Source organism: Bactrocera dorsalis, chromosome 2 (assembly GCF_023373825.1).
Source record: "Bactrocera dorsalis isolate Fly_Bdor chromosome 2, ASM2337382v1, whole genome shotgun sequence".
NCBI classification, from domain to species: Eukaryota; Metazoa; Arthropoda; class Insecta; order Diptera; family Tephritidae; genus Bactrocera; species Bactrocera dorsalis.
In genome coordinates, this window is record NC_064304.1 from 53,196,851 (window position 1) to 53,209,344 (window position 12,494).

Sequence of the window (12,494 nt, forward strand, 5' to 3'; positions counted from 1 at the left end):
GGGGGAAGCAGAGGAAGAGGATGACCTCCACTCCGTTGGAAGGACCAGGTGGAGAAGGACCTGGCTCCAGTTGGCGCCGCGTAGCGAAAGGATGAAACGACTGGCGCGCTATTGTTAACTCGGCTATAATCGCGTAAGCGGTGTCTACTCTACTGTGGTTCACATATTCGGTACTAGAGGCTTAAATAGTTTTGGTTGGATTTGAACAATTTTCATTGTCATCAGGTAGCATACTGTAAAGAAATTGTTAGTGCAATTTATCCCATTTTAGTAATTTATTTTTGAGCGTGAAAAGTTTTTGGATCCGACTCCAAGAAACTCATGACGCCATATGTAGTAGAATCTGACAATGACATGTGACACAGAAACATTTCATGGAGGTTATGAAGACGGGCCGTCCTTCCGGGACATGTTTATAGCGGTTAACATCAATCATTATCAAAAGAGCAATACAAAAAAAAAGTCAAGCAGACGTAATATCAAAACAGTTCGCACTAAATTACGATAAATTCAATTTGGTTTGGGAAACTCTAAAATCAAGGTATGAAAATGGAAGACTATTGGTCTATAAATAAGTAACGACACCTATGAACTTACTAAAAATTAAAAAAAAAAAACAAGTGAAGAACTTATAAGACTACAAACCATTCTTTCTATTTGATTTTCAGCCCAATATAATAATGCAAAAAAAAAAATACTGGCTTAGATTCAACTGTAAATCCCGAAAATCTCCCAGAAACACCATGTTGCTCGAAAGAATTAAAAACTCAATCATTACACAGCGAAATCCAAAGTAGGGTACTACTACTCACAACAGAACGTCTCCATCGAGCACCGGGGAGAACTGTTTACACATAGGGCCTTAATAGACCAAGGATCGCAACGACGATTCCTAGCGTCAACAAAACTGGCTAATTTTGTAATCACGGGAATGGACGGAAAAGTATAGGGTGATTTTTTAAGAGCTTGATAACTTTTTTAAAAAAAAAAACGCATAAAATTTGCAAAATCTCATCGGTTCTTTATTTGAAACGTTAGATTGGTTCATGACATTTACTTTTGAAGATAATTTCATTTAAATGTTGACCGCGGCTGCGTCTTAGGTGGTCCATTCGGAAAGTCCAATTTTGGGCAACTTTTTCGAGCATTTCGGCCGGAATAGCCCGAATTTCTTCGGAAATGTTGTCTTCCAAAGCTGGAATAGTTGCTGGCTTATTTCTGTAGACTTTAGACTTGACGTAGCCCCACAAAAAATAGTCTAAAGGCGTTAAATCGCATGATCTTGGTGGCCAACTTACGGGTCCATTTCTTGAGATGAATTGTTGTCCGAAGTTTTCCCTCAAAATGGCCATAGAATCGCGAGCTATGTGGCATGTAGCGCCATCTTGTTGAAACCACATGTCAACCAAGTTCAGTTCTTCCATTTTTGGCAACAACGCCATTCACCGTAACGTTGCGTCCAACAGCATCTTTGAAAAAATATGGTCCAATGATTCCACCAGCGTACAAACCACACCAAACAGTGCATTTTTCGGATGCATGGGCAGTTCTTGAACGGCTTCTGGTTGCTCTTCACCCCAAATGCAGCAATTTTGCTTATTTACGTAGCCATTCAACCAGAAATGAGCCTCATCGCTGAACAAAATTTGTCGATAAAAAAAAAAATTGTCGAACACTGATTTTGGTAATAAAATTCAATGATTTGCAAGCGTTGCTCGTTAGTAAGTCTATTCATGATGAAATGTCAAAGCATACTGAGCATCTTTCTCTTTGACACCATGTCTGAAATCCCACGTGATCTGTCAAATACTAATGCATGAAAATCCTAACCTCAAAAAAATCACCCGTTAGTTCAAAACTCTCATAAAATCTCCCCCCATTACTCTAATTTCCCCCCAAGCGGATGAGTGCTCTTATCGCAACTTATAAAAATTGTTCCAAGCTCTCATATAAATAGCAAATATTCGGAAAAGGTTTCGCACCTAAAGTTACAAGATCCCAACCGCAACACCCTCGCTCAAATATATATATTTCAAGGCAGTGATCTTATATCGCAAATATGTAATATTTGAAGATGTTGAAAAAACAAACTTTTGGCTCAAAACATTATTTTTGGTTGACTTCTAAGTAGACTAATTAAAAATCCGTTACTACCATTGCAACTCAAATTGAGGAAATTTCAAGCGAATACCTCAAGAAAATTTTTGGAATTAGAAGAACCCCGCCCATATCAAATACTACCATAGAAGATCAGTAATGTGAAGACTTCTATAAAGTCATAAGCAATTATATTCAATTTCCAACAAAAATAATAACAAGAAACCAAATTTTATACCGTGTGGTAAGATTTCGGCCCTACAGAATATCTTTCGCCAATAATGATTCAAAAATATTTAAAAAAATCTTCATCTGCTGCGCGAGTTATTTTTTTTAATCAAAGAATATATATTTTAAGTCCAATGAAAAACTTTTTCTTTATTTATTAAATATGTACTTATAGCTATGACAATGTACAATGAACAAAAAACCTATATTATTGTGTTGTGTTTCTTTATATAGCATTTCTTGTAATGTGTTATCGATCTGTGATTTGCTGAAGTGTTTTGGTGTCGTGTGTATTGATGAGGACTTTGGAATGCGGTGGTTTCTGTTTGTTATTCGCTTATCAGTATAGTTTGTACTTTGTATTAATTGTACTTTGGTTGATAGATATATTAACTCTCCGGGGTCTTATAAAAAAAGATCTCCTGATCTACAGCTTATTTTCTTGATTGATAAGATGTTGCATGCCGACGTTATTGAGGGCTTGATTATAGTTTTTTATGTATTTCATTCTTTGATACATCATATAGAGTTTGTAAAATACATATGTCTATACCTGTTAAAATAGTTATTATTGTTATTATAAGTATAAACGTATTTCTAATTGGATGTTCTTCGAAAGGAATTATAATTTTTTTAATTTTTGAATATTATCAAATTGATATTTAGATTGGGACTCTAGTATTTCTAACACATGGATTTTTTTCATATCCTTGTGATTCGATAAATTCTTTTATTTCTTGATCCTGATTATGATAATGTTCTAAATCTATTAATACTGAGATGTTGAATTGTACTAAGTTAGTTCTTTTGATAGTGTCGTTATTGACTTTATGTATTCCGTCAATTACAATATTCCCATGACTTAAATCTATTACAGGATAATTCTTTTCCTGGACTATGTTACAATGAGCTTCTTGGTTTAGAAGTATGTATAGGGATAGTACAATTGTCTCTATTCTTTTACTTACATATATATTTGCTTAAATTATTTTTACAGATTAATACTGGGGTATAAATATTTTTACATTTTGTAATTAGTTCATCTAATTGAAGTTTTCCTTATTTATACATTAATAGAGTGATTTTAAATGTTTGACAAATTTTATTTATTACTAGCTGGCCCCGCAGCCGTTGTCCTGCGTGAAATTATGTGTTTTGAAATGAAAATAAAGTTGAATTTATCATTTCATTTTTTTTTTCAATGTAACGCAGCTTGATAAACAAAATTTTTTGGTTTCTGTTCCGGTGTACAGAAAAGATTGCTTTCCAACTCGTGTGCACGCCACGTATATCTGGCCGTGTGAAAAACATAGAATTTCCAAACTTATTGCACACACTATGCGACTATCCTTGTGTCCTGTTGAGTGTCATCTCAAATGCAATTTTCGCTGGAAACTGAAATGGCAAATCGTTGGAACTCAAAGAAATTCGTTGAATCAAGCATTCAGCCCTTTGTATTCGATAGCTGCGTCACAATCAGTCGGGTTCCATTACATAGTTTCGGCGCTTGCAGATTGCAAAACATAATAACGACAGATCAAACTTTGAGACGCAAATGATGCGGTGGCATACCAAGCCTCTCCAAAGAATTTAGAAACTCCACTGGATAATTCACGGCGACGTCTTCAATGGCAAGACGATCGGTCGATTTGTATGAGCGCAAGTCTTTCGGAATTTGACTTTGAATCTTCCAGTTTAAGTCAAGAACATCTGTATTTTTTGGCAGTTAATATTGCGCGTGCATTTAAGGAATCATAGTTAAGATAATTTGGCCAATGTCCGAAGATTGGTGATGAGTTCATCTTTCGTTAATTGATAAACCGCAGATGGAATTGATATCAAACCACCGGAAGCATCAACCGGAATTGACCCATTTCAAATTTTTAGCGAATACGATGTAAAATGTCTTCGACAATGTCATTTTTGTTCGTATCTCATAATTGACGCGGATTTAAAGGCTGATATGGTGAAATGATTATCGCGAAAAGTGTGGGAACTTCAGTGGCATTCGAAGTAGCTATCGCATCGTCCAACATTTGTTTCCACTGATTATCGTGTTCCAGCAATTGTAATTGCACACACCATACCATTCACAGTACGCAATACGCCGCGTACATTAATCAGTAGCAACCGAAGGTAGAAGCAATCATCGTTTTTTGGGTGGGTTGTGTAAATTCATCCTAACGCATTAGTTGAGAACACACCTGAATGTCCATCTACTGTTCGGTCTTGCTTTCAGCGTAACTATTTCTTCGACGATGCATTCCATGAATGCAAGGTATTTTCAAATAGAGCAATGTTCTCGTAAGCGGATCACTGACGAAAGTTGAGAAAAAAACTCGTCAATGTTAGTTTTGTTGTTGGCGGTGTTACCACCGGCTGTAATGTATTCTCTGGGCTGAAATAAACTCTTTGGCCAATCTCCATATTAACTGCGAGACACACAACAATCGGAAACCGTTCATGAATTGCAAAAGTAAATATCCTACAAAGCGCTTTATTGCAGTTCACGTATGGACCGTATCGTTTAAGACCATTAAGCGCCATGTTGCTTCCCTTGGTGACGTACTTACAAACGTATTTTATAGATTACACCAAACTGCAATACTAAACATTGATATGAGTTTAGAATGTGAATTAGACAACAGTGGAGAATATAGTACGATCCATATGTTGTCAACTTCGATATTCACTACTCTAAGTTGTATGGTCGTCTGATGAGCTACGACGATGGAGTGGATATCCATCATTTCCAGTTTGCGATTCCGAAAGAAAAGCAAGCGGATAGTGTTTCGTGCATTTATTGTTAGACATATAAACCGAAAAGGGATTGTAGTGTCCGCAAGGTCCATGAACCATATTGCTTTCCACCACTTCATATAATACTGGATCTTTCACACGTAAAGTTTTCACTGAATAATTTTCAATTGTTCAATTCACAACCTGTCGTAAAGCATCGTAAATCGTAATAGTAATAATTTTTCTCTTGAATACCCGGAATAAAAAAGCAAGCGATCGAGACTGAACTATTCAAATAATTTCCAAATCAAAATATTGAAAAACAAAACAGAAATTGAAAAAGAATGTTTTTGGAAAAAAGTTACTTTTTGGAATTATCCAATTTGCCGACTTTTCATGAAAAGTATAAGATGTTTTTATTTCTAAACCTTCCTTAATCCACAACGAACAACCTCTTAAAATTTCATCAATATTGGTTCAGCCGTTCTCTTAGCGTTACTAACGAACAAACATTCATTCGTTTGTATGAGAAAAAGAAAAGGACTGTTTTTAGGGGTTTTCCGGCAATTATTCGAATAATCCCTGAACCTAAACGAATATTTTAAAAAAAGAATTATCAAATTTCGTTCAGTCGTATTAAAGTTATGAGCGTACATATATTTTGGCGATTCATTTTTACATACATACATATTTATATAGAGGAAGATGTAAGGTTGTTTTTATTGTTTTTTTTTTTTTTTTGAAGAAATGAAATATTGAAATGATTCCTACAAACATGAATTTTGAACAAATGCTTATGATTTGAAATATAATTTTTGTATTTATGAGTTGTATTAAATTTTGACATAAAGAGATAAAAAGTATCCTATGTCCGTCTCCTGGCTCTAAGCTACCTCCCTACCAATTTTCAGCCAAATCTGTTCTGCCGTTCTTGAGTTATAAGTGATGTAACTAACACGACTTTCTTTTATATATATAGATTGGATATTTGTATACTACTATGAATGTATCTTCTAATCTTAGTATATGAATTTTTGCATATTCTACGATATTTATAACTGGTACATTTTGTTGTTCAGTTTTAATTATTCTTTTGATTTCTTCTATATTAATTGCAACAGAGTAAAAATCTCCATTTTTAGCAAAGTTTATTGTAGTGGTCAAATCTAATAGTTCCCTATGAATTTCTTGGAGCAATGTCTGATGTTTTAAGATTTTAATATTAAATTTTTGCATTAAAGTCTTAAAGTTTGAATTAATTTTCCTTTGTAAATTATTATTGTTTATTAAATCGTTTAAAGTTGTTTTGTTTTCCATTAGATCATTATGATCTGGTACTCCAGTAATAAATTTTAGTACTGAGCCTAAAATATCTATTTCTAAGAATCTCTATGCGGTTTAGTAATGTTTCGTCAGTTACGTCTTGATGATTTTGTGCTTCTAAGGTTTCTTGTATTTCGTAATATGGCTCTAGTATTGCTGTTAGATTGGTCATGTGGAACATATTCCTTTTCGAATATGTATGCCGGATCTGTTTCTGTCAGTAAGTATTTTTTGTCCTGCAGGCTCGTTATTCTCTGAGCTGTCATTATGGACATCAAGTTTAGTATCAGGATTGTCTGGGTGTACATTGCTTCGTAGATTATCTTTATGTACAATCCTCCCCTTCGTTGTTAAAATTGTGTCCTAACGATTCTCCTTGACTGTCTGTTTAATGTAGCGGCGTGTAAATTTTTCGGTGCAAAGTACAGTCCCTAGAAGTTCCGAAATTTCTGGAAAACTGTACAGCCGCGCAGTGCACCGTTAGACTCGTTATTTAAGTACCGCTATAAAGTAACGCAGATACTGTAGAATTCATTTTAAGTAATCTGAGTGCGATTCAGGTAAGTGTAAACCAGTTGTGACTGCAAATTCGTTTTAAAAAATCTGAGTGCGACTCAGACAAGTGTAAAGCAGTGTTGACAGAAAATTCGTTTTAAAAAATCTGAGTGCGACTCAGACAAGTGAAAAGCAGTGCTGGCTGCAAAATCTGCGCGCGACTCGAACAGAGCAAAGCAGTGGCGGTTAAAAATCCGTTTGAGAAGTTCTGAGTGCGAAGCAGGATATGCAGCAGTGGTGGTTGCATATGTGAAGATAACAAGTGCGTACAGTGGCGGTCAAATATATCCGGAGATCGTGGTAGCTACGAGGGACATCGTAGGGCTTAGCCCAAGCAGAGGTGGCGTCAAGCGTTGGAGTTCAGTACAGATAAGTTACTAGGAGTAGTTCGTTTTAACTTTATGAATTGCTGTAAAATAATTTTCATTAATTAATTAAATTTAAAGTTATTCATAAGGTAATCACATAAGCATAGATTTTGTATTTATATCTATAAAACATTTTGAATTTGTAAATGCTGCACACGTAAGTGACTAACATGGACCGTGAACAAATTTTTAGTTGGACAATGAACGAACTGAAGGAAAAGATTGTAGAGCTGGGGCTTCCTACAAGAGGGTGCAAGGCCACTTTACAGTTAAGAGTATGCGAACATTTTGGATTGGGAGTTTTAGATTTTGAGGATGCATCCTCTGTAGTGGACGATGGGGCAAGACAGACACTAGTGAATCACACGTCTTTCACGTTAAGTGACATCGAGGAATCGTTGAGCCATTTCAGTGGAGTAGGTCAGCCGGCAGTAAAAGAGTGGTTTACAGAATTAAATGGTCGGATATCCAAAAGTTTTTATACGCCAAACCCCTTTTAAAAGGAGCGGCAAAAGTTTTTGTAAGGAGTCAGAGGGGTATAAGCAGTTGGTCTTCCTTATAAGATCTACTGTTTAAAGAATTCGGAGAAAGGGTTTCATCAGCGGAGGTGCATAGACAGTTACGTAATCGGCCCAAACGAAGTAAGGAGGGTTACCGCGAATATTTGTATAAGTTAGTGGAACTACTTAGTGGTTCTCCAACTGACCTCGATGAACCCAGTCTAATAGAATATTTTATTGAAGGTATACCGGATACCAGAGTAGGAAAAAGTAATTTGTTTCAAGCTAGAAACATCGAAGAGGTTACGGATGAAATAATCGTTTACGAAAAGATTCAGTCAAGTCGACAGCGGGCAGACCCCAATCGACGTGGGGAAGAGGTAAAAACGAAGTCGTCGAGGAGAGGAAGACAACTGAAAAGAGACGCTGTTTTAGGTGTGGCACTGTAGGGCATTTGGCGAGTAACTGTCCTCAGCAAACTATCAAGTGTTTTAAGTGCGGTCACTATCGCAACAAAGTGTGGAAAGTCGTTAGGCGCGAAAGTCGAAAGTGCAAATACGTTATCCAATGAACAGTTAGGAGTGTCTAATAAATGCGTAATTTTCAAGGAAATGGTACTTAACAACCTAAAGTTGTCTGCATTGCTCGATACTGGGTGTGATCTCTGTTGACACCGTTATGATATTTTAATAAGTTTAGAAGGTGTCGAACGGGATAGTGACAAAAGGCGATTGATGGCTATAGATTAAACCGAACTTACAAGAAGAGGTTCATTTTCATGCCAGCTTCATGTCGACGGGATAAACATACCGATAGTTTTCCATGTAGCGGGTGAACGAGATATTTGCTATTCGCCAATCATAGGTAATAATATCCTAAAGTGGGTCGATCTAGAAGTGTCAGAAAACGTTGTAAAGTTTTTAAAGAAAAATGGTAATAAATACAAAGCTAGGAGTGATAAGATAGATAAAGAGAAAGAGAGAACTGAGGAAGGAGGTTTAATAAGCGAATGGATGTACGAACTCAGCGAGGTTGACTTGGTAGCTGCCGGACGAAGCAATACGGAAAAGTTAGATTTACATCATTTAAGAAAGGATCATGCGGACAAAATAGCAAGTTTGCTTTGAAAATATTGCCCAAAGCCAAAGTATAAATCACCAATTGAAATGAAGATTAAGTTAACGGATGACATACCAACTTGTCAGAGTCCGGGTAGGATGCCTTACGCGGTTAAGTGCATTGTAAAACAGCAAATAGGAAAATGATAAAATGAGGGGATTATACAACCTAGTACCTCCAATTATGCGTCACCCGTAGTATTAGTTCAAAAAAAGGATGGGAGCAACAAGCTATGTTGTAACTATCGACGCCTTAACTTAAAAATAATGAGGGATAATTTCCAATGCCTGTCATTGATGACGTACTTGAGCGATTGCAAAGTGCCAGGGTATTTACTACTTTAGATTTGGAAAACGGCTTTTTCCATGTACCAGTTTTGAGGAATTCGAGGAAGTTTATATCTTTTGTTACTCATAGTGGTCAATGCGAGTTTCGTTTTGTCCCATTTGGGATATCAAACTCTCCAGCAGTTTTCTCGAGATTTATTTTTGTAATTTTCAGAGAGTACATACAAGATGGTACATCCGTGGCTTACATGGACGACCTTATCACTCCCTCTAAGGACAAAAAGGAAAGGCACCATACGTTACGCCGCGTTATAGGGAGAGCAGCAGAATTTAATTTACATACTACATATATTAAAATGAAAAAAGTTTCAGTTAAAGGTCGGCAAACACGGCGGCGAAGAGCTGATAAGGTACATGCATCAGCTTCTTTGCAAAATATGGTCGGACGAAAGTATGCCCAACGATTGGAATTTAAGTGTGCTATGCCCAATCCATAAAAAAGGAGACCCCACAATCTGCGCCAACTACCGTGGGATTAGCCTCCTCAACATCGCATATAAGGTTCTGTCGAGCGTATTGTGTGAAAGATTAAAGCCCACCGTCAACAAACTGATTGGACCTTATCAGTGTGGCTTTAGACCTGGTAAATCAACAACCGACCAGATATTCACCATGCGCCAAATCTTGGAAAAGACCCGTGAAAGGAGAATCGACACACACCACCTCTTCGTCGATTTCAAAGCTGCTTTCGACAGCACGAAAAGGAGCTGCCTTTATGCCGCGATGTCTGAATTTGGTATCCCCTCAAAACTAATACGGCTGTGTAAGCTAACGTTGAGCAACACCAAAAGCTCCGTCAGGATCGGGAAGGACCTCTCCGAGCCGTTCGATACCAAACGAAGTTTCAGACAAGGTGACTCCCACCGTTATTCGAGCTGCAGAACTTAATCGAGCAGGTACAATCTTTTATAAGAGTGTACAGCTGCTGGCGTATGCCGATGATATTGATATCATCGGCCACAACACCCGCGCCGTTAGTTCTGCTTTCTCCAGACTGAACAAGGAAGCAACGCAAATGGGTTTGGCAGTGAACGAGGGCAAGACGAAATATCTCCTGTCATCAAACAAACAGTCATCGCACTCGCGACTTGGCTCTTACGTCACTGTTGACAGTCATAACTTTGAAGTTGTAGATAATTTCGTCTATTTAGGAACCAGCATTAGCACCACCAATAATGTCAGCCTGGAAATCCAACGCAGGATTACTCTTGCCAACAGGTACTACTTTGGACTGAGTAGGCAATTGAAAAGTAAAGTCCTCTCTCGACGAACAAAAACCAAACTCTATAAGCCGCTCATAATTCCCGTTCTGCTATATGGTGCAGAGGCTTGGACGATGACAACAACCGATGAGTCGACGTTGCGAGTTTTCAAGAGAAAAGTTCTGCGAAAGATTTATGGTCCTTTGCGCCTTGGCCACGGCGAATATCGCATTCGATGGAAAGATGAGCTGTACGAGATATACGACGATATTGACATAGTTCAGCGAATTAAAAGACAGCGGCTACGCTGGCTAGGTCATGTTGTCCGGATGGATGAAAACACTCCAGCTCTGAAAGTATTCGACGCAGTACCCGCCGCGGGAAGCAGAGGAAGAGGAAGACCTCCACTCCGTTGGAAGGACCAAGTGGAGAAGAACCTGGCTTCGCTTGGAATATCCAATTGGCGCCACGTAGCGGCAGTAAAAAACTTTCCTCTGCCACATGACCGTAAATCTGTGCAGCGTTAAGTAGGGTTAACGTCATATTTTAGGCATTTCATTGAAGGATATGCAAGATTAGCTAAACCTCTATCAGACATACTACGGCTGGGTACGAAGTTTACCATAAACGACGGACAAGTCGCAGCTTTTCAGCAATTAAGAGCCGCTCTTATAAGTGCACCAGTTCTTCGGCTTTGTAATCCGAAAGCGACAACAGAGGTACATGCCGATGCTTCCATGCATGGGTATGGGGGTGTTTTTCTCCAAAAAGACGTAGGAGATCAATTGTATCACGCTATACAATATATGAGCCGGAAAACCAAACCGACTGAAAAGAAATACCACGCCTATGAGTTGGTGGTGTTGGCGATAGTGCAAGCCCTAAAAAGTGGCGGGTGTATCTCTTACGAGTATTAAGTTCAAAATTGTCACAGACTGCAATGCGTTCACTATGACCATGCAGAAAAAAGATCTTTCTTTACGCGTCGCGCGGTGGGCACTTTTATTACAAGATTACAATTACGAGATAGAACATAGATATATATAGCAAAATGCGTCACGTAGATGCGTTCAGCAGGGTATATGGTTTGTTGCTTGAAGATACGTTGCACCATCACAGCAAGTTGTTGTCCGAGCAGTTGTTAAGGTATTGGAATATGAGGAGTATGAAGATTTTTTACGTGAAGTAGGGTGTGCTCTATAAAGATCCTATCAAGGAACTTATAGTAGTACCAACTTTGATGGAAAACGAAGTTATTATAATAGGTCATAAACAAGGGCATTTATCAGTTAAAAGAACAATAGATTCAGTTGAAAAAACATTATATAGCCCAAGTATGGTGACAAAAGCCGAAAAGTTGTGAAGAGTTGCATCGAATGAATAATATCCGAAAGTAAAACCGGTAGGAAGGAAGGCATTTTGTCACCAATTCATAAAGAAGATAGGCCTCTTGGGACCTACCACATAGATCACGTCGGCCACATGGAAACCACAAGTAAATCCTTTATTTATATTCTCGTAGTAGACGACGTGTTTTCAAAGTTTCTGTGGCTGTACCCCACACGAAACACAGGCACCGATAGCGTACTGGAAAACCTTAAAAAACAGTCAGCCCTGTTCGGTAACCCCAAGCGAATTATATCAGATCAGGGAACTGCGTTTACGTCAAATATGTTTAGTGATTACTGTGTAAGTGAGGGAATACAACATTTACTAATCGCCACAGGTGTTCCGAGGGGAAATGGCCAGGTGGAACACATGCATACGATCGTAATTCCGATGCCAGCAAAAGTGTGTATTGAAAATTCGAAGTCGTGGTATAAGTATTTAGACCGAGTTCAGCAACCATAAACAATACACCGCCGAGAAGTACAAGATTTTCACCCTTTAAACTTCTCACACGTGCTGCGTGTTAATGCTGTGCCAGCACTAGCCGAGATGATAGACGAGATAACTATTGAAGATTTAGATAAAGAAAGGAAGTCACAACGAAAGTAAGCGCAGGGAAACATTGCA

The 12,494-nt window shown here is 38.0% G+C and overlaps 1 protein-coding gene across 11 annotated transcripts in view; it reads right to left on the minus strand.

Annotated features, from left to right (window-relative positions):
* Window positions 1-12,494, minus strand: part of LOC105225669 (protein sneaky) — a 392,025-nt gene that overhangs the window by 222,620 nt on the left and 156,911 nt on the right. The window lies entirely within an intron of this gene.